Consider the following 25024-nt stretch of genomic DNA (forward strand, 5'->3'; position numbering starts at 1 on the left):
ACCGCGATACGTATCATTGTATACGTCATTTCTATTAAGGTCCAACGATTCAATGTTATGGGATGACACTCTGTGTTTAGTTTCCGTCAATATCTGCACAAAGTATCTTGCAAACACTATGCTATATAAAGTATACTATAGCAAACACACACGATGCTATATTCATTATACTATAGCAAATAAACACCATGATATACCCATTACACTATAGCAAAAAACATTATTATATATTCATTATACTACAGCAAATAAACACCATGCTATATCCATTAGACATTTTGGTAAAAAAAAGTATAAATCATCTTGAGATAAAGGAACAGAACATATTTCATGTCAACGGATAATCACAACGACAATCCACCCCGGTACTTAAATGTGAGTAGCTTATGGTAGATGAATTTGATACATATAAATTGATTGTTGTATAAGTTGCAATCTAAGGCTGTAACCAAAGTGGAGTGATTAAGCTGTCACTGTAGTTGATACTGTGAAAGTCATCATGCTGACATTATAGAGCCTATTTATAAGAATAAGAAATAAGCAATTTGATATGATCAACTTTATGAAATAACAGAGGGAACCCGTGCAATATAATTTATTGAGTGAAGAGAGCATAGCAATTGAACATAATGCATTGGATCAGGTGAAACAAAATAATATAGCAAACGTTTAAGGCAGCTAAATAAAGCAGTCAGTTGTTGTCAGTCGTTAAAACAGCAATACAGGTGAATGGAGGCCGCCGCCGACTATTTTGACCACAGATAATTCACAGCATAAGGATCGCCACTTTAATGGACTAAGACAAACACAGTTAACACATAATCTTATTTCAAAGGGTTTTCAGGGTAAGTAGGTTTTGAAGTGTTTATTTGCCACGCTTACTTAATTCGATTTAATTCATTAAAAACCTAAAAATATGCTTCTAACGATTGTGTAAAGTGACTTTTATGTAGTTCAAACATGGTGCCATTGAATCCGGAAACTTTTCTGGGAGGGATAGAACGAATGTAACATAGTCTGTCTTTGATAATGTTTTTTCCTCTGTATTCAAGCCCTAATGAAATTGTTAATAGGAAACATTACAATCTTACTATATTGGTGAACATACAACCCTTTATCCTGGTGAAGATTTTATAACAAGTCTCTCATCTGTATTGTTTTCTGTCGGATGGAATATATTCCACATGTTATCTTTGTGGTATAAAGGAAATCTCAAGTGATCATAACTCTCATGACATTGGCAAAACGGTTACACGGTCCTACAAATCTACACAATTGTTTCTTCATTAGCATTGTAAGTAGATGGCGCGACATAAATCGCGGGTTCATTTAACACCTTACAACTTCAGTTATATCATTTTGTCTCCATGACAGCCGTTTTTATATTTTGCACTATTGGCCCAATAAATATAACCCCACCTCCTTACAATGACGGAAAGCCTTCCGTTCGTATCATAAGGTTGATAATTTGATTATCGTGTTTTTGCACACTTCCCAATACTGTTTTCGCATGGGTGTTGTATGTATGTGTACCTCTTTGCATTTTCTGTTGAAGCGTTTTTCCATTTTACGTTACTTTAGCCAGGCTTATTTTTTGTTTTCTTCATTTCAATATGTATTTAATTTTGCGCTTGCTTGTTTTATTTGTGTTATGTTTGTTGATTTTGACATTTGTCAGTTTCGTGTGTGCCTCTTTGTTTTACGTGAGTATTGATTTTTTATTTTAGATATGGTTGTTTCGTTTGGCGCTATCATTGTTTCTCTTGTGTTTTTTATGTTTGCCTGTTTCTTCTGTACATCGTTTGTTTTTGCTTGGTTGTTCTTGTTGAGTTTAAATATAGTGGCGTGCCCACAATTGTGCATGTAACAATTTTATACTAGTTGATCCTGGGGAAGGGAATGGTGCCACCTCCCCCAGGGTTTAATGGGTTCAGGGAACCCTGATAGTTTGGCCTCAACATGTGGGTCCATAAAGGTCCTCTACAGTTGAATGGTTGGCTGTCTATAGTGGGAAGGAGTGTTCGGGAACGGTCCACGTTGCTTCACCTCGCTGGTTTCTTGTTGCATTTGCCTGGTGTTTCTTGCGTTTTTTTTTTCTTCAAAATGTTCTAGAAAGGGGTGTGTTCTATGCTGTTTATAGAGGTTGTTAGTAGAAATCATGTATGAAGAGAGATTTTCAAGGTTATTATGGTATTACTAGTCGAGGTATTTAGGGTATGCTTCCTACGTTATGTTATTTATAAGTTTTTAGATATTGCCTCTTTAAGTTATTTATTTATTAATGTTTTTTTAGAGACGGTTATTTATACTGTATTTACCACGAGACCGGAGTCCTAGCCGATTACACGGTTCGTTAAGGACATCTAGGACCAGAGTCCTAGCTGATTACTCGGTTCGTTAAAGACATATAGGACATCCGCTTTTGTGGTTTCCTTAGTTTTTGATGAGTGCTTTGTAAGTGAATTATTTATTAATACTTTTATAAAATTGAATGATATGTTATGGGCTTTAATTTGGGGGCTTCTAATTATTTTTAGCTAGTTACTGGGTCTTTTGGCATTTTGGGGATATTAATTATATTTTGTTACTAAGTCCTGCTGAATTTATTTATATTTTTACATGCTGATTGTTTATTTTATTAGAGTCCAGAAGTAACTCTGGGTATATCTGTGATGATCCAATCTCTTTTTGGTTTTTGATAAATATTTTCCTAGCGGGTTGATATTTTGGGCATATATTGAATATGAAGTGTAGTTCTTCAGTGGTGTGGCAGTTAAAGCAGTTAATGGATGCTGGTTTGGGTCCTAAAACCATTCCAAAACTGCTTGCAAGTTTAGTTTTCCAGTTAGTATTTAGTTGGTTATTATTGATTTTATTGTCTGAACGTCAATAGGTTTTATTTATTTTGAAAACGTATTTGTTCTATGTTAGTTTTTTTTCTTATTTGGTTTTAATTTCATACTTTTGGCGGAGATTGCCTTTCATATCACAATGTTTGCATATATGATACATGTCAAACAAATTATATTGGTAATAGTTCACATATGTAACAGGAAAACCGTGTTGTATAAAAAGCTTCTATTTTGAACTAATCAGGCAATAATAATGAAAGCACACTTAACGTCGTTAAAGTCGTGACAAGATTCTTCATGAATATCGATACATTCTTTAGGAACATAAAACATAAACATGCTGGTGCAGTGAAAAAGTACCGTGGTTCGTACTAACGGAATACGATATCACAGTAAACCGTTTATGCAAGAAATACCTCGCAGCTCTAGCTTTAATTGATGGTCATATCGAAAAAGGATTTTCACCGACAGGCTTCGCAGAATGTTAATTTTGTCCTAAACGAAAATTGTTCCAATATCATATCCAAAATGATAAATTGCTAACTTGCTAATTTGAAAAATCATAATATCTAGAATATCAGATATGGTTCCAGTTATCAGCATTAAAAAAGACGAAATGGTCGCATCTGTAATTCCTGGAAAGTCCTTTCAGAAAGTAGCGTAACTGTACCTTCGAACGATTCTTAATTTCCATAATATACGAAATATACTTTGTGTCATTTAGGTTCCCATAATTGTCTAACATAATCATTACCCATGAGCACATGTGAATGTAGAAATAAAGAAACACAAAATCATTTCTTAAGGGTTGTTATTGCGGAAATTTAAATAAAATGTGAAGAAATTGTTTGCCAGTTGGACATTTTCAGATCTTGTCTTCCAATTTTTGATCATGTAATAGATTCAACAAGCAGCTAACATATCAATACGAGGTACATGAGATACTGACCACTTATCATGTGTGTTTTAAAACTTCTGACTGGTTAGATCTTGATGATTTGTGGAGTCTCTTGGAACTGTGTTATATGTCATATATATTATATTTTGCCTGATTATATGCTCATGATTATTTTTTACTTCAGCACAAAAAATATGAAACGAATCCAAGCAAAAACTTCAGACATATATATTGTATTATTAATAGCTGCACAAGTAAAATTAAAGTGTGCCATGAAACTGTTTTCTTGGTGTCACAGGACTGTAAGACTGAGAATGCAACTTTGATGCGTTGCTTTTCCCCGCAAATGGAGGCCGTTAAAAGAGGTGACAACACCAGTCTAACCATGGAGGAATTGTACAGCTATGGATTTATTTTGGACAATGTCAAAGAAGTTTTAAATCTAACAGAGAAAGACAAAGATAAATTTGGAATGTTCAGTATCGTACCTAACCCAATTTTTCAATCACTTATGAGCGATGTGGACAAGATCTACCAGTATGAACCAAATAATGACTTAAAAGTCAATGTAAGTATACTTTGATCATTTTTCGCTTCACCACAAATGTTTTAGGGATTTATAGCGTCACTTTTGTATGTCCACCCATGTGTATGTAATCCTTTTAAAGTTTATTTGATGTTGGCTTCTAATATCTGTGTTTCATTATTTGGTGTGATTGGTAATGTTCATGTGTTTGTGTTTAAATGGTGATTGGTAACATTTATGTTTGTTTATTTCATGCTGATTTGTAATAAGTAGTATGTTTGGCTAGTTTATGCTAGTTGGTAATATTTCTATATTCGCTTATTTGATATCGATTGGTAATAATTGGTGTTGGTTGTTAATATGCAAGATATGCAAATATGTTAGTTATGAAACGCTTACTATGGATCTCACTTCTAAGAATGGTTATTGACATTTGCTTTGTTTTCAGATGGCTAAAATAATGATCTTCTTTACAGTCCATAAAATATTAATTTCCTTGATTTATCATTCGAAATCATAAGACGGAGACTAATATTGATACAGCAACAAACTTGGCACATACAATAATATGTTAGCACTGTGGAAAAACATGCAAAATTTACTATATCTGCATGCGCGGTAATAAATAAAGAACAAACAATGCTTATGTGATCGTCTTATTTGTACCTGGCAATCCACCTGCAAAATGCAGCCAGACCTGCATTAAAGATATGACTTTATGTGTTTGAATCGTCATCTTAATGATATCTAATTAGCCTCAGCTATAAAAGTTTCGTTCGAGAAAGTATACAATACATAAGTACTTAGATTTCATCACCTTGTATGAAATAAGAGAAAGTATAGTCAAAAATATCTTATTGTATGAATGTCATTATCTGGTGTCTTGGTTCACATTATTGTGATTCATAGCATTCTATGAAAGTCATTGCCTACTGTCTTGTTCACCCGATTGTGATTCATATTATCATGTGAATATTATCATTTTCTGTCATGGTTCACACTATTGTGATTCATAGTATCCTGTGAATATTATCATTATGTGTCATGGTTCACATGATTGTGATTCATACATTCATGTGAATATTATCATCATGTGTCATGGTTCACACGATTGTGATTCATAGTATCATGTGAATATTATAATTGTGTGTCATGGTTCACACGATTGTGATTCATAGTATCATGTGAATATTATCATTATGTGTCATGGTTCACATGATTGTGATTCATATCATCATGTGAATATTATCATTATGTGTCATGGTTCACACGATTGTGATTCATAGTATCATGTGAATATTATCATTATGTGTCATGGTTCACACTATTGTGATTCATAGTATCATGTGAATATTATCATTATGTGTCATGGTTCACACTATTGTGATTCATAGTATCCTACGAATGCCATTGTCTGGTATCTTGGTTCAAAGCACAAGAATTCATCCTCATCATAAGCATTACACCTCCTTTGTGAAATTACCAAGGAACATCAGTTCACAACACCATGATATCCAAGTGACATGGTAACTAACGGAACACTGATAATTCAGAAACATAGGCCATACGTTTATAGAGGGTGAGCTTTGACTTTCATAAATGACAGTTCGATCATATATTTTATGTAATCTCATTAGTGAGTTTCTACAAATGAACAAGTGTAAAGTGTAACATTAACGTGGGATCTTGTGTACATTTGTATAAAGTGACAGCCAATCATATTGTTCTTGACTGAATCAAGCCATTAAAAAAGAAAACATTTATAAATAATCGTTCAAAACAATTTAGTACTGAAACCTAAAACGAATCATTTAATCAAATTTATGGTAACAATTCATCTACTAAATTTTTTCCATCATACTTTTGCATTCCTTTTTGATACATACAGTTGAAACCCATTATCGATCGACACTGTCACGTGGCAGTCTCCACACAATTGTGGCCATATTAAAATAGACAGTGGCGCAATTCTGTTATGACAAGTGACACAAAGGATGTCAAATTGTTTTAGTTAGTGGTCTTACAAGATAAAGTGTCCCCTCATCCAAAAGTTTGTGAAGGATGAGAGGCATCATTGTTGTAAAGATGGATGCTCAGCTTTCATACATACCATTGTTATTCTGTCCTTGGAGGAAACAGGCACTCTGCAAATAGAAGGTAAACATTTTGCCAATCTCTTGATGTACCATAGTTACGCTGGACACTTGATCCATGTGCTTCATATTTTAAAGCGACCAGTTTTTATTGTTTATATAATGAAGGTCGGGGAGAACCATTTTGTGGGGAAACCTTTAACTTCAACAATATTCCGCCTCCAGCTTTACTTCAATAATGCCCTCAACCGTCACATGATGCATGATGGGACTTTTTTGTTCCGTTAATCAGTCGGCCTCACTGTATCCACCGTATCTTTAAAGAACTTTCATCTGTTAATAATTAAAAGGGAATATGTATTGGACCAGTTAAGCATTTGTTAACCTGTACCTCTACATCAGAACAAATACTCTCAATTCTCCTGGTTCCTTCCTTCCCTGTCATATATTTCCTTAGATAGTAAAGAAAAACAAGTAGTGAATTACGTAGTGCGAGTAATAATTGTTTCTGCAAATCCTTTGCTACTGTTCCAACAAATGAAATGTGGTGTTTTTATGTTCCGCCTCTTGTTTGGCTTCAATAATGCTATCATCCTTGACAAATGCCTGGATGAGAGGACCATTATTTTTATATAGTAATGACAATAACTTGGACATCATCTAAAGCATACTGCACCAACACCACATTACCGAAAACCAATGCTTACCAGTTAAATATCTTGCCATTCATATGCATCACCACAATAAATCTTAAACACATGCTTCAGGTGCCTAGTTTATATATGACACAGCAAGTGATTATTAAGAAATTACCATTTCTTTGAAGAATACCATGCTTTCTGGAATGACATAATAACATTATATATATATATATATATATATATATATATATATATATATATATATATATATATATATATATATGTATATATATATATATATGTGTGTGTGTGTGTGTGTGTGTATGTGTGTGTATGTATGTATGTATGTATGTATGTATGTGTGTGTGTGTGTGTGATGTGTTCATGCAAATGTATAAGAGGGGTGCAAATTATTGTCAGAACGAAAGTGAATGAGAATGATGGTTTGTATTATTAACTTGTTTTATGAGATTGTAAATTGAAATGTACATGCACCCGCCTACTCTTTCCGACATCGATAGAGTCAAGAGGAAGATAGAGAGTGAAATGGCATAATACCCTAAGTCAGTCGTGCAAATTTTACAAAGACAAAGTATATGGGTACATAATTAAAACCAAGACGAACGTTGTGTTTGATGCTGGCCACTTTCGTGACTTTGTATTGAACATAAATTATATTAGTGAACGAAATATTTGTTATGTATTTACAGCATAACATAACTATGTGGACAACGTCTATAGCACAAACATACACTTTCTGAGGCTGCAACCGCCATAAACAGAAATACATCAAATAGAGCAGCTTTAGGTAAAATAATGTATTTGTTAAGATTATTAAGTGATTATTCACAACAAATTAAATTATACTTGATCCATGTCTAATTATCAGTAAACACAGTTAAATCTTTACCAGAAAATGATATACAAGATCGCTTAAGTTTATGTCCAATAAATACACATGTCCACGAACCAAGGTATTGAAAAACATTGCATACAATGTTCAAGCATTAAACAATAATTTGGCAATTTGTGATGCTGAACGACATAGAGAACAAAATGTGATAATTCGTGTTTTAAGCAGAAATTATAACGAAAATATATACTACACACATCAACGTTGTACAGTATTTTTTTACATTAAAAGAAAGAAAATCTTAACATATTTTTCAAACATCCCTTACGTACTTAATGTCACATGATCCGTGTATCCTTAAGTGATGGCCTGACTATTGTGACACATGAAACCACGCAAATACTAATGACAATCTACTACCTAAATAAACAGGGTGAACTGAAAAGAGATAAAGACTCCTAGTAACAATTATGAATTGCCATAGTTCTTGACCCATTATATGGATAGATTTCCAATTTACCTAAGAAAAGGATGAGAAGTGGTCTGATTGGATTATGTCTCTTGAGTGAAAACATAACCAGAGTCTCAACGTTCCTAAGTACATAATGTTGTATCTACTTCTTGTGGTTTATGTTAATCTGATTTCGTGTAGCTTCCTCTTCCTAGTGTGAATGTAAACAAAAGTTGGACACTGGCATGAAACGTGGTCAATTGTTGTCACAAAAGTCCTTTAAAATTGAAACGCCAGATACATCAAAAGAATGGCTTTGTATTAATTCATCGTAATTATGATTTGCACACGTGATGACGTTCTTACATTAACATCAGCCAAAGTGGAAGACGAGACATGCGTAACCACATCAAGGTGTGAAGACAAATTATTAAATATCGTTACCACCAAACCAAAATTAACAAGGTTTCTAGTGGTAACAAGATGTATCTAAACTCCTAATATTGAATTGATTTCCTACAAATTTTATTATATATTTTCATCCTGAAAATTATACATGTTGGTCCAAAATGATATATTTTGCTCCCAAATTACAGACTGTTTGCTTGTGATTTCAGATTTGTATCACTGACACTTGCAAACTAATATGCATGCTTTTAAAACTTAAATATTTGCACGGTCAATTAAAATTATTTAAGCGAAAGACAATGCTGACATGGATCTCTTGGTGCGTGAATATCAGCTTGTTTCTTATCATGAATCCTACATTTCAGGCCCAATCCCTGAGTGGTGTGTCAGAACGAGATGTGACAGTCAAGATTGGAAATGAGTTATGTACCGACATATCTGTGGCAACATACAAAGTCATTTGTAAACCACCAAAACATCAGCCCATATCCTTACAGGGGAATGCCTATCCAGAAGTGATCGTAAGCATTTAATCGAAATGGTAGTCTATATAGATTCCAATCTCATTTAGGGGACATTATTCTGGTTAACCACTTGTATAGCTTCAGGTTCAACTTTTGGTTACAACATAACATGTTGGTGTTGAGGTCCAGTATCAGTGTCATGTTCCTTAGATCACGTGTTTTCCTCATCTTAAAGGTTACCTTATTATTAGACCACCAAAGTTTGAAAGAATACTTAACCTTAGAGGCACTCATTTGTTCTTTATACAGTAAATACATATCGCAATAGCACCACTGTGTAAATCTAATCGGATATCATATATGTTGTTCTGCATACCTGTAGTTTCAAGACACTCTAGCCACGGTAAACTGAACAAATGTTTAAATGATGCAGCATATGTGTAATTTTGCAAAACGAATATTCTATGTATCATACACTTTCATTTGAGATGATACCTGATATTTGTATACAGGTCTATGTTGGTCGAACATTCTCGCAGCTGGTTGGATATTTGCGTTATCAACAAGATGTCCCTATCCCAACAATAACTGGTGTGACAGTGGGTGTTGTGGTACTATTAATTATTTCCGTTGTGGTATTCCTAGTCTTCAAGAAGTGTGGAAAGAAATTGAAGAAGACGTGGCATATACATATGGATATTCTGGAATCAAAGGTCGCCAAGGAATGTAAAGAAGGTATTTACGATTTTCTCGGTCACAAAAGGAACTTAACGAATGTATTTATGATATTCTAGGTCAAAAAAAAATTAACAACATTATTTGTATCTTATTGTAGGTCGACAAGAAATTAGCGAAGGTATTTATGTTATTATAGGTGAACAAGGAAATGAAAAAGGTACATGTGATATTCATGGTTGCAAAATAATGTAAAAAATGTACTAATCTTATCCAAGATCAGCATGGAATAAAAGAAGGTATATATTATATTCATGATTGCCAAACAATGTAGTAAAACATATATTTATTCAATTCACGGTTGCCAAACAATTTAATGAAGGCACTTATCTATTCATTTGAACAACAGGGGATCAGTGGTTTCATATGTTGGACTAGTCAAAAGACGGTTTTGTCTCAAAGCTTGTCCAGGCCAAGCCGTGTCAGATGCTGTCATGTATTTATGAGCAATAATCCAGGCTATTCATACATTGATAAATAGTGAAGTCTATGTATAATTGTCAATCCATGCTTGAATCTCCAGAAAGCCTCAGTATCTGAAATAAGATGAGCAAATTACATCTTTTAAGGGATTAAGTTATTCAGATTCCACAGATCCATCTGAAAAGGTCTGGAAACAACATCTGGTTTAACAGGGCTTTAGTGTATCCATTGAAATTCTGTTTTAACAAACTTTAGTAAATCAGTGAAATATCTGTTTTATCAATAAGCATTATCAAACTTGTATGTTTGTATTATTTCCTTATCACATCATTTTCTATGGATGACACAGAGTATATCAACTTATGGTACATTATACAGAACTCCTTCATTATAACACTGTAAGCGGGATTCATGGGGTAAAACATGTATTTGTACGACACCTTTATAATGAAGTCGTCGATATAGTACTCTCTGAAAAACAACACTGACGGTAGGAGCCGTTTAGACTTAAAATGTGGACTATGATACATTGTTTTTTTACTAGCACTCCATGACCATACTTACCTATGAACATAAACTGTGTTATTAATGATAAGGCTGATAGAGACATTGAAATGTGTATTTTTTTCAGTTATGCATTTCATCTGTATTACATTCATTTTTGCATTTCAGCTCTCATCTTGATTGTTCATATTATTTACTTCCTTTCATTGTTTCTTTTCAATTTCGTTCAAATGCATTTAGCAAAGTCTGGATTTCCGTATTGGCCTGTAATCATGGAAAGGAAATACTATTGAATTCATATCTTGTCTAGTTAAAAGTGTGCTTAAGTAAAATATAAGTTGAATACAATTTAAAGACAGCATTCAATTTAGTATTAAAAATTATAACTGCGACCGCAATAAATACAAAATAATAGTTGTGTAAAAGGTTTCACCAATTTTATTTCTTATCTCATTTCATTCAAATTTATAGACACGTGATGACATCAATCCAGTGATGTCAATACAATATCACAGCTTTTAGATAGTGGCAAAAAATGCTCTCCATCAAGACAATCTCAAAGGTCAAGGACACTGTAGCTGAAAAAAGAAAATGTTTCATCACAATATCTAGAGCGCTACACAGCTCCCATGCTCTCTATAGATAGCCAGCTATTACAGTTAAAAAGAACCGGATATATGTTTTGTTGCTGAAGGTCAAGGTACCTGACTGTAATAAAAAAATTGTATGTGACTCCTAACATAGGTTCTCCACCATCTTTTATTTCTAAACTTTGTGATGTTTCCGCTTGGTATAAATAACTGTATTGAATTGAGAGTAGAAAGGTCAAAGGGTCAGAGTCATGTAACTGAAATAATACAAAAGTTGCTTATATGCAATGACGTTAGTTCTACATAAGCCTCAACCAGCGTCTATCACTGGCATGATCATGGGTCAAACTATTCAAGGTTAAGGCCACTGGTTGAAAGAAAAATTGATTTCCACACAACATCATTAGTTATACATCACAGAATGTGAATGACTTGCAATCAAGATACTCTAAAACTATCAATTTCAGGGTCAAAATAACAAATGTCATATTCACTCTTATTTAAAGAAGACATTGTTTATGTGCCACAATTGCAGCTATATACATAAAAGTCTAATAATCGTGGTGTGCATATTATGTGCCGTTCATGATACGTATGCTCTCATTTATCTCATGAGCTGTAAATGTCTTCAAAGACATTTTAGAAGATTTTTCATACAACTGTTCATATGAAGATTTAAGAACAGTGAAAACTGATATCAGAATTTCAAAATAGAAAAATGAAAAAGTAATTGGATGATGTATTTTCTAAAATGGCAGTGTTTGCTAACCCTTTTTATGTATTCTGTATACTGTATGTCAGTCACTATTTTGTGCTCTGGGACATGTACTCTTTATAAACTTGTGTGTTCTGCTGTATGTTCTAAGTAATTTCGTCTTACCTTTTGTGCCCCTACGGCACGTCACAAGATGACTAATCATTTGATTGGTCAATATGTTCTATTTGTTTCACAAGTTAAGAAGACTTTTGAATCTTCCAATACAACGTTTGGGAAAATAAGATTAGTTCGGACAGTGTGTATTAGCATTTTGTAACTTTCTTCATTTTTTGCAATAATTTAGTTAATGATCATTAAACTCATACTAAACAACATATGTGGCAGCAGTAGGTAGTATTCTATTAAGAAATTGCAACCTGAGTGGCTTCATTGAAATTGGAATTGCTACATTTAACGAGAAGAGATCTTGTAGGAACTCCTACTTCACTCTGTTAAAATCATGACCACACATCTGATGACATTCCGGACAACAGCAGTAGCAAGGGTGACATCACCATTTTTTTTTAATTCTCCTCTGGCCCTATCCAATAAATGGCATCAGTTATATTAGGTGGTAATGATATACATGAATATATATATATATATATATATATATATATATATATATATATATATATATATATATATATATATATATATATATATATATATATATATATATATATATATATATATATATATATATATATATACATATATATATATATATACATATATATATACATATATATAAATATATACATATATATATATATATATATATATATATATATATATATATATATATATATATATATATATATATATATATATATATATATATATATATATATATATATATATATATATATATATATATATATATATATATATATATATATATATATATATATATATATATATATATATATATATATATATATATATATATATAATATTGTTTGAACGTTGGGTAGCAGGTAGCAGTGTGGTACCAATAGGAGCCCAGCATTGGTAAAAAGGTGTGAACAAAAAGCTCAGGGTCTAAGTGTCCTATGCCAAAATGACAAAATGTATTTCAGACCACAAAATTGCAATCAGTTAGTTGTCCGCAAGGTCAGTCAGAAAAGTGGGGAGTAACAAGAAAGAAAATACAACTCAATGACTTACTAGTATAAAGAGTTCAAGGTGTGCCAATTTAAGCAGTTCGTGTATACATCCACTCTAAAACTGACCAACCAGATCGCTAGTCATCAAGTCTTTAGAGTGGGTGGATATGTGACCACAAGTATCACACTAAAGTGGGCTGAACAGGCTTGAATCATACCCTTGTTTTAACCAATATTTATAGGTAAGAGGATACTGTAGATGGACATAACCATGTTGTCAGAGGCACCACTTAAGAGAAATAAATAATAATGAGGTTACTTGTTAATCTAGGTGAGGAGACAGTACATTGGCATATCCATGTTGTTTGGGGGGATAGCAATGTACTGTGGGTATGGTTATCATTATGGATACGAGATAAGACACTGTAAATGTGTACGCGTGTGATTTGAATTTTTAACGAAGCTTTAAAAAACATTCCGTCATATCGCTACGATGACTACAGTGTGACAGTTTATAGTGATGTCAAGCACTGGGGCATCGTGCCGCAGACATGTAGGATGATGTCCCACCCAGTCAGACACCAGGTCGACCAGTCCTAACACTAACCTTTTAATGCTGAGTGCCAAGCGAGGCATCTGTCAGTACCATTCTTGTAAGTCTTTGGTATGACTTGGCAGGGGATTGAACGCACGATCTTCCGCATCCGAGACGTAAGCTCTAACCACTAGGCCACCGGAGCAGTGAGACACTGCAAATTGATATGCCGATGTTGCTTAGGGGTTAGCAGTATAAGAGGCTGCCAGTATTTGCAGGTGAATGGACAATGTAGATTGATATACCCATGCTGTGTCGGGTTAAGCAAGATAGTGATTGTTGTTATAGGGTTTAACGCCATTTTTCAGCATACGATATGCTATGCATGCGGCCAGTATTAATGATGGATGAAGAAACCAGCAAAACCCCGGGGACCAACCACTGACCCACGAGAAGCTCCTTACAAGCTTTCTCACATACCCACATTGGCCGAATCCTAGACTCGAACCCACTCAGACCGAAGTGAGATGGCAGTGACCCGTAACGGAGAGCGCTTTAGAAGACGCGTCCACTCGGGGCCCCCATATAATGAGGTCAGCAGTAAGAATAGGTGAGCGAACCATGAAAAAGTGTGGACCCATATAATGCCATGTTTACACTTTTTGACAAATGTACTCTTAAAGAAATATTGTAATGTATTATTTATAACATCTCATCATTCCCGATACCGAAATTACTACTTCTCCTTCTTTTAAAGAATTTGCAATTGTGCTTTACTTTAACAGATAATGCCGTTACCAGTGGGGCAAGTGGGCCAGTTATTGACAAAAGCACACTTAGTATACTGAAAGATGCCAAGTTGATAATTAACAGAAATCGGTTGCGTCTTGGAGATATTATTGGAAAAGGTTTGTGCTGAATATTATTATATTTATATAAGCACAGTTTAGCCTGTCTCGAGATACAATTATTCTGGCAGGAAAAGAACTTTTCTAGGCAGGTGATATATCTGTTGCTATCGTAACAAAATGAAACTGCACATTAAGATTGGGGCCTGGAGATACTAACTTTTTTACCGTAATCCAAAATGAGTATTCGCTGATATCTTTATAATATATCTTGATGTTATATCATTTCAAAGTTATATAATTTTGTTCAGGTTTATTGTTATGAAAATTATATTGCAAAATGTAGAGAGACAGAGAATATCATCTGTCAGTTTTATAATAGTGCTTCCTCAACAATCTTGCAGTTGCTGACATCTTACAATTAACCCATAATGTCCACACAGGGCCCAACGGTTTTTGTGTAGTTACTAGTTTGTTATACCAGTGTTCCTGAGAAGGACCAAGATAAAATGCATCAGATCAAGTTTGGATTGAATTTAAAGATTAGATGGAGAGAAAGCTATTAGGATGGGATATTAATTCGTCATATTTTTCCAGTTGCATCCACATCTACCCTCTCAGTAAAATGAAATTAATTATGTTTTATTAAGTCATTTCCACATAAGCTTAAATAACATGTATGTATACTATCTAAAGTTGCAATGACCAAGAGGAAATCTTATTTCATTATATTAAACAAAATGCCTGCTCTTAATTTCTTTGCCACTTTCTTCTGCTTCTACATTATTCATCTTTTCAAACCAGGCTACAAGACAGAAGTTATGTATGTATGTATGTATGTATGTATGTATGTATGTATGTTTGTACGTATGTTTGTTTGTATGTATGTATGTATGTATGTATGTATGTATGTATGTGTATGTGCATGTATGTATGTATGTATGCATCTATGTATGTATGTATGTGTATGTGCATGTATTTATGTATGTATGTATGCATGTATGTATGTATATATGTATGTATGTATGTATGTATGCATGCATGCATGCTTGTATGTATGCATGCATGTATCTATAGTATTACAACTCTAGTTCTTAAAATGTGTAAAAGAAAGAAAGTGAAGCCAAGACATTCAAATAAAAGTCAACAAGCAATTTGAAAACTTCAAAAGACCCTTACAATATTTTGAATTAAATTCCAAACATTTATATGTGTCATTGCACACGTCTAACAATAGTACATGTTTTACAGAGTTCCGACAGTCTTGAATGTCCTGACATAACACAATGATGCAATCTAGATTTTCTTTGAATGAGATCAAAAAACTCAAAGTCAATGTATTAATCCAAAAATCCGTAAGCACTTTAGTAAATTCAATGAATATTTTTAATTAAAATTTTCTTTTAGATTATCTGATGTATTAAGCTTAACTGTAAATAAGCTCTGATAACAAATTGTCTTTTTGGAGCCTGCTCAGTTTGTAGGAAAACGGCACACTGGACGATTCACATCATTTGTATGTTCTTGAAGTAATGCTCCACAAAGCCCACGTCATTTGCATGAACATACATTATAAATAATACTAAATAATTTCCTGCTACACCGTTTAGTAGGGTCTTTATTTTGTTAAATGATTATACACGTTTAACTTTAACTAGGCTCACACAAGTCATAGAAAAGCGAGACAAGCACATCCAAATTTATTTTTACCTAAATTACATTCAGATTTAAATCACTGAGTAGACTAAAAAATTCCAAAGATTCCAAGTAATCTTCCCAGGTGGCGTAGATGATTACATCACGGATATATTCATCACGATAAAGTAGTCGGGATTTTAACATGTTCATCAGACTATGTAATGTTGCTAGAAATTTTCGTTCCGAATAGGATCGCTTTTCATCACTTTAAACAGATAACGTCCCTTGGGGGTCATAAATGTCGACATTTTGTCATTGACATCCCCATTGCGGAATGGGTGCAACTACAACATAACAATAATTAAATATGCATTATCTATTAAAATAATCCTTTAACATATTGTTTATGTTTGCGCCTCACACGAGTGTTAATGATATACTATAATGCACTTGCGTTCTTTTCAATTTCGTAAGGACCATACAATTTAGCCCAAATACGATTTTGAGGTATGGGCAAGAAAACGAGAACCTGGTCATCATGCTGAAAACTCTTTTCCTATGTATGTATGTCATGCCCTAAATTCCTTTCACAGCGTACATTTGAAGTCTGAAACAATCAAGAAGATTACTCTATGAATCTTCATTCTAAAACAATCTCTTTTATCAACTTCGATGGTCCATAGACACTATGTTCAAGAACCAATATATGTCTACAACCTAATGATTGCCGAACTGATAACCTAGGAACAAACAGCAGTAAATGAACACACTCATCCCAATCCTTTCCCGAATCAACGCTCTCACAGGAAGAGGGAACATGGCCTAATCTGGAAGAACGATTGATGGTGGAGTTTATAGTTGAAAACGTACTGGTACAAAAGAAACTTTACTGACAAATTAAAAGAGGTTTGATCAAATTTATCAACTAATTATGTGAGTTAACGAATAAGTTGGCTTGTTACATCAGCTGAAAGTTATTTCTGTATTACCTGACACAGGTATTTTGCTAATTTTCTAGCATCAAATGTCTTCTTCTTTGCAATTGTACTAAAACGTATATGTTTGGTAACAAACATAATACATAAAAAATCCAAGAAGAGTACAAAAAATATTAAGCTATTAATGAAAGAGCACCGAGAGGAAGATGTCTCATCTCTAATCCCTATTTGTTTAGAGAATTATGTTTAATAAAGAAACAAAAATTAATCAGGTTAATTATTTCAGTTTATACGTTACTCGAGGTCCTGTATGCTATAATTATAGATGTTTGTTTGTTTGCTTTGTGAGCTATGCCATCAAAATTATACACAGCTTCGTTCCAAGAATATCCGTATATGATTGTTTATTTTGCGAATGACTTCTACTAGCCTGCTTATCAGTTGCTTTAATTTTATTTCTTTTCTTACCCCTTTATGATTTATTACAGCATTTATTTCTAGAATAATGCATCTGATGACATTTTCTGTATTGCTGTGCCAAATAACGTTACAATTTTCATTGCTACTATTATACCATCAACAGCACAGAATATCACTTGGTAATGCAAATATTTCATTACTATATCATTAGTTAATACAAATATCCCATTACCACATCACAAGGTAATACAAATATCCCATTACCACATCACTAGGAAATGCAAACATCCCAGTACCACATCACTAGGTAAAACAAATATCCCATTATAATATCATTAGGAATACAAATATCACATTACCACAGCCCTAGGTAATACAAGTATTCCAGCATCATATGACTAGGTAATACAAATATATCATTACCATATCACTAGGTGATACAGTATTATATTAAAATATCACTTGGTGATACAAATATTCCATTTCTATATCACTAGATTATACAAATTGTTCTGACAATATGGTCATATATTAGGTAGCAAACGTTTTTCCAAACTGAATAAATAATTTAATTATCATTATCACAGTTATAACTTAAATTTTACAAGAACGTACATATAATAGTGTAAATTCAAATTCTATAAAAAATACAAAAGAATGCAAAAAGTATGTACAAATATTAAAACCGGAAATGTACTGGTCAGCCAAGAATCAATATATTATCAAGACTAAATTGTCTCTCAGAACTCCTTTGAATAATTCACAACAGTTAAATAATAATATTATAATCAAAATAATTAACACTTTCTATTTCCCCTTCACATTTCAAACAAATGTTTTTTCTCGCTAAAAATATTTAAGTACAACATAAAACACGTCTGCGGACCAACAACAGAAACACAATAAATAAGAATGACCCAACAATAGGAAGGAATCTGATTGAGCAGTTCTATTCTTAGGAACACCTTATATTACAACTATATTTCGCAACATATCCCACTTGACAGATCATACCACTCAATTTTTTTCGAAATCCAGCTATTCAAGTGCCTTAGCCGATCTAATGGAGAATTACTTAACTCTTCTAAGACCATCTAAATCCCATCAGCCATATTTATACATTATTTAATTGTATGCTCTGAACAGATCAGGTAGGCAAAATCTAACTAATGATACAATTCACGACCAAGATTATAGATCATTAAATTAGATCAAATCATGTACCAGGAGTTAAAAATATAAATAAAAATAACAAAATAGTCCATTACGTTCAATGGAATAGATTCAAATAGCTTTTGAATTTAAAATATGTTAATGCAAATTTTGACACGAAGTTTTGATCTGAAAAACAGTATTGTCCTGAATAAAATATTTTTAAGACAGCTTTTGTACAGCGCCTCATATGGTAGAAACACAGTCTGCAATGTATGTTATCTTTTGTGCTTGAGCACTTAATTAACACTATAAGATATGGCAAATTGATATAGTCCAAATATTGTATCTTTTCGTCTTTGCCGTCTTACAGAAAAATAAGCCCATTCTACTTCTTATCAGTTTTAAACATGTTATTGACTTTTTCAGCTGGCATTTTTCTCTAGTATTCCAGCGTCATAACATTACTTTTTGAGAGTATGACATCATATAGTGATGGCTATGTGCTTTCGACGTCGATTGGTGATGGTCATTAATTTGCGACATCATGGTATCGGTTGTGAACTTATGACATTAGATGATGCTGGTTATGCACTATAGCATCAAATGGTTCTGGTGATTCACTATGAGATCAGATGGTGCTGCCTGTATGCTTACGGCATCATATTGTATTGAGTATGAACTGACATAATATGGTGTTTGTTATGTGCTATGACACCACATGGTGTTGTTATGCACTATGACATAAGGTGGTGTTGGTTATGTATTGTGACATCATATAGTGTTGCCTAATTTTATTGACTTTTTCAGCTGGCATTTTTCTCTAGTATTCAGCATCATAATATTGCTTTAGGAGCTTATGGCATCATGTAGTGATGGTCATGCGCTTTCGACATCGATTTGTGTTAGTCATTAATTTATGACATCATGGTATCGGCTGTGAACTTATGACACTAGATGATGGTGGTTATGCAATACAGCATCAGATGGCTCTGGTAATGCACTATGATGTCAGATGTTGCTGCGTGTGTTCTTACGGCATTTGATTGTATTGAGTATGCACTGACATATTTTTTTTGTTTGTTATGTGTTATGACACCATATGGTGTTGGCTATGCACTATGACATATTATGGTGTTTGTGACATCATATAGTGGTGCCTAATTAAATATCTGCTGTTCATTTTAAGCTCTTCGAACTATTTTCAATCCAACATTTTTTCTTTATTATGGATCGTCAGTCACAATGAGGAATATTCAAATTAGTACAAATTGTGTACAAGTGTTTTAAATGAATATTATTTATATAGTGTATCCCATGCCACTTATGTTTTGAACATACAAAAAAAAACAAAAAAAAAAAAACAATAAACGTTCTCTTATATTCATTGCTTCAGGTCATTTTGGATCTGTTTTGAAAGGATACATAACTCTGCCTGGTGGCAAAGTGGACATCCTTGTGGCCATTAAAACGCTCCATAGTAAGTACTCTATACTATTCTTTCATACGGTCATTATACCCACCTCAATACATTTCAAGTATACACTTGCATATTTCAATGGATTGCTCTGAACCTTATTGCATCAATTATCATCCTCAACAAGTTTGCATGTTGACCACATATTTTGGAAACTTCTTGTTTGAAATTAATTATATATATTACATAATTTCTTTTGAAATCTACAAAATTAACTTTTTGAGATTTAGCCCTACCGTCAAAGACCCAAAGGGCTTGATGGATGGCATGATGTTTGTTTTGAATCTTGTAGTACAAGTTTGTTATCACTATTAAAATTAAACTACTCAAATGATTGCCATAATACATTATAAGCACATTCGTCACAAGGTCCAGTCGCTCCCAAAATGAAAATGGTTCTGCTTCAAGATCAGATATCACCAACAGTGTGGCCAGCTTGAAAAGAATTCATCACTAATCTTTCTGAATGCAGGAGTATATCACCATGGGATGTTCACTAAAATATTGATATAATGTCTTGTCCGATCTTAATGGAAATGGTACTGATTGAATGCCCTTTATAGCTTCCTATGCAACAATCTTTATAATTGTATTATATATTGCATACTTGATGGTTAAATATGATTCACGAGAGTACATCTTGTAATACCTAGTTCGTCCTAGATGCAAATATTGCCAATCTTATACCAAATATGGCTGTAATGATGATCGTGCTATTGAAGAACCTGCTATTGCTACTCATCCTTAACGTTGGCATGGGGTTATAGTCATTAGACTCACCTCATTAATTAGTTAGTCTCACCATTAGACATAATTGAAACAGTGCATTAGATTCAGCTCTATACTTAGCTTGTTTCACCATTAGTTTTGATAGAACTGTACAATAGACTCATCCATATCATTGGATATTCTGACCTTAGTGATTCCAACTACACTTTTATATCTTGGCCAAGAGATAGCATAATACTGGAAAAATGATGTGGATGTTTTATCAAGCATTGATAAAGATACAACAAATGTCGAAACAGTTAAGGAATTACTTTAAACAAATTTCATTTTTTCTCCAGAAACTATTCCACTGAGCTAGATGCTATAGATATTTGCACTTACGCTTGGCTATTAGGGAGTTATCAGCACTTACATTTGACTATTAGGAATATATCGGCAGCTTGACGTTTCAGACCTTGTGCGACTTGTTTCAAGAGTTTTATTGACCCTTTGACAGGCAGATCAATGGAATATGTAACAGTATACGTTTAATTCAAGCAGTCTGACATTGTTAATATCAACGTGCCATAAAAATTCTGTATTAAACAGGGATCATTAGCTGAAGATGTGTACATCAATAGATGTTTACATAATTGTTATTGGCAGCTCTTGCAACACTTTGTACATGTCATGGTCATCATCTGATAATATCCGTATAGAGTAATAACCTTATGATAGTAGGAAGCAACCTGTATGGCTGCGGTCTGTCCATATCTTGGTAAGTGTGAAGTGTATTTGTGTGTGTGTGTGTGTGTGTGTAAAGAAAAAAACAAATTGAAAATGTAGAGAAAACAACATACGGTACAGCTAATTAAATCAGAAATAATCCTTGAAATACAGAACAATTACTAATAATTAAAGTTCTGAATACACATTTAGTCGAAATGCAAATTAAATCCAACTCTGAAAGTGTTGACGTGTCTGTGGTGACTATGTCGTGATAACGTACCAAAAGTGTCTTGATGTTTGACAATAATACATCGGAATGATGTATACTTAGTTAAAATATCAGCTTAAATTCAAAATGTATATTCCAAGAATGTTATTGGTGGAGAGTACTTTCTCTTTCCAAAGAAGAATCAATTGAATCAAATTATTTAAATAAATCAAAGCTCAAATGAATTTATGGACACCACAATGCCACAATTGCTTTTGCTAAGATCTTAAACACAAACGAACAATTCTTTCATGAACAAGATCATATAATATAATTGCCCGCAGATCACAATCATAATTTTCTAAACAAAAGTATTACCTAGAAATCTTGGAGACTGTACAAATGGTACGTGAGCTCCTTGATACATGCATCGTTATATACATAAATATATATATATATATATATATATATATATATATAGAGAGAGAGAGAGAGAGAGAGAGAGAGAGAGAGAGAGAGACTGAGACAGAGGACAATGATCATCAGAGGCAATTGCTTAAATGTTTCCTGAATGCTCTAATATGTTTAGCAGGACATATACTCCGGGACTTAAAACATTTGTTTCACATGACATGCATTTAGGGGAATAAAGGTATTTCTTTATGTTTGTAAACAAGGATCATGATTGTCAATATATGACAATTTGATTAGTTATGCTTAGTATATCATAATATATGAATCCCCCAGTTATCAGTGCGTATAATATATTTGTTTTGTGTTTTTTCCTTTTGTTTGATAAGTCAGTTTCTTGTATCCAATATTCATCCAAGTATATTGGTCAAGACACATAAGCTAAATTGTCATTTGAAGCTCAACATTAAATGCCAATGTTTTCTCATGTTTCCTGCACCCAAATTGTATCAATTGTATAATTGGATTAAATTTATGGCAGTTCCTTATAAAGCATGTGATCAATATGTCAAGGGTGAGGATTACCAGATGAGAAACTGCAAATGAATGGCACTATTACATTGGTAATAGTTGTAGTTCATTGGAGGCTTAGCCTTTTTTCCTGAGTACTATTTTTTGGATTTGTGCTATGGCCTCCGACCAATTGTAACAAATACAAATGGTCATTATCTGAATATGTGCATTTTGGACAGTCGCTGTATTCGCTCTATATTTGTAAGAGTTATTGCTCTTTTTTATTTAGAAATTAATATACTGTATGACAGTTAGTGTTCAATTTACTCGTGGATTTCAGTGACAATTGGTTTATGCTATGGTTTCTTTCCTGATTTTTATAAGAGTTATTCCTATGTTGTAACTTGCAGCTAGAGGCATTACTAGTCGTAAACGTTTTAAATTGAGGATGCACTATACTGGGTAGGAGTGGATGTGTACACGTAATTACATGTAACAAACTCCTCAGCATTTTTCATCTTGATGGAAGGCCAAGGAAATATTGTCCATGGTCATCAATTTTTAGAAAATACGTTACCCAAAAGTTTATAAAATATTCAGTGATTTTAAAAATATTTTTATTTTAAATGTACATTACAGAACAATTTATTGTGGCTGCTTTAAACCTTTACATAAGTACTATTTGCTGATTTATTTTAATTGTTGCATATTAATGTTTTACATCATAGTAGAAAAAATAAAAATTGTCACTAATGTAGTTGAAAGCTTGATTGTGTGGTTGTTTTATTTTATTGAATGACTGGTAAATTATACATGATTTGTGCGTTTTTAGGCACTAAATAGTAAATTTGGTCTAAATACTACTTTAAATCCCATGACTCAAATGTATTTATGGAACCAATATGTGTAGGTCAAGTTATGCAGAATTAAACGATTCATGACATATAGTCATTTTAAACGAATTAAACGATTCATGACATATAGTTAATTGTCCATTTATTAATTTTTGTTTGCATGTTTCACAGAAAAAAATCTATGTGACATCGACGTCGACGCATTTCTGAGGGAAATTATGATAATGAAAGAATTCCACCATTCCCTAGAAAACAAAGCGAAAATGTAGAGAAAACAACATACGTTACTGCGAATTAAATCCGAAATAATTATAGAACTACAGAACAAGTCCTAATAGTTAAAGTTCTGAATAAACGTTTAATGGAAATACAAATTAAATCCAACCCTAAAAGTGTTGATGTGTCTATGGTGACCGTGTCGTGATAATGTAACAACAGTGACTTGATGTTTGACAATAATACAATTGAAAAGTGTATACTTAGTTACAATTTGAGCTTAAATTCAAGTTTTGCATTCCAAGAATGTTATTTGTGGAGCGCACTTTCTCTTTCCATAGAAGAATCAATTGAATTAAATTATTTAAAAAAACCAAAACAAAGCCCAAATGAATTTCTGGACATATCAATGCCACAACTGATTTTGCTAAGATTCTAAAACACAAACGAATAATTTTTCACGAACAAGATCATATAATATAATTGCCCGCAGATCACAATCATAATTTTGTAAACAAAAGTATTACCTAGAGACTTTGGAGACTGTACATATTACGTGATCTCCTTGATACATTCATACATATATATATATATATATATATATATATATATATATATATATATATATATATATATATATATATATATACATATATATATGTATGTATAGAGAGAGAGAGAGAGAGACAAACAGTCAGACAGAAAATAATGATTATCATAGGCAATTGGTTGAATGTTTCCTGAATTCTCAAATATGTTTAGAAGTACGCAGACTCCGAGACATGAAAGATTTGTTTCACATGATATGTATTTAGGGGAATAAAGGTATTTCCTTATGTTTATAAACAAGGATAATGATTGTCAATACAGCACCATTTGATTAATTCTGCTTAGTATATCATAATATGTGAATCCCCCAGTTATCAGTGCGTATAACATATTTGTTTTGTGGGTTTTTTCCTTTTGTTTGATAAGTCAGTTTCTTGTATTCAATATTCATCCAATTATATTGGTCAAGACACATAAGCTAAATTGTCATTTGAAGTTCAACATCAAATGATAATGTTTTCTCA

General features: G+C 32.9%; 1 pseudogene; it reads left to right on the forward strand.

The window, feature by feature from the left end:
• The window catches only part of LOC149803957 (hepatocyte growth factor receptor-like), a 55982-nt pseudogene that overhangs the window by 16799 nt on the left and 14159 nt on the right, over positions 1-25024 (forward strand).

Source organism: Sinohyriopsis cumingii, chromosome 3, assembly GCF_028554795.1.
Source record: "Sinohyriopsis cumingii isolate HCF-2022 chromosome 3, ASM2855479v2, whole genome shotgun sequence".
NCBI lineage: Eukaryota > Metazoa > Mollusca > Bivalvia > Unionida > Unionidae > Sinohyriopsis > Sinohyriopsis cumingii.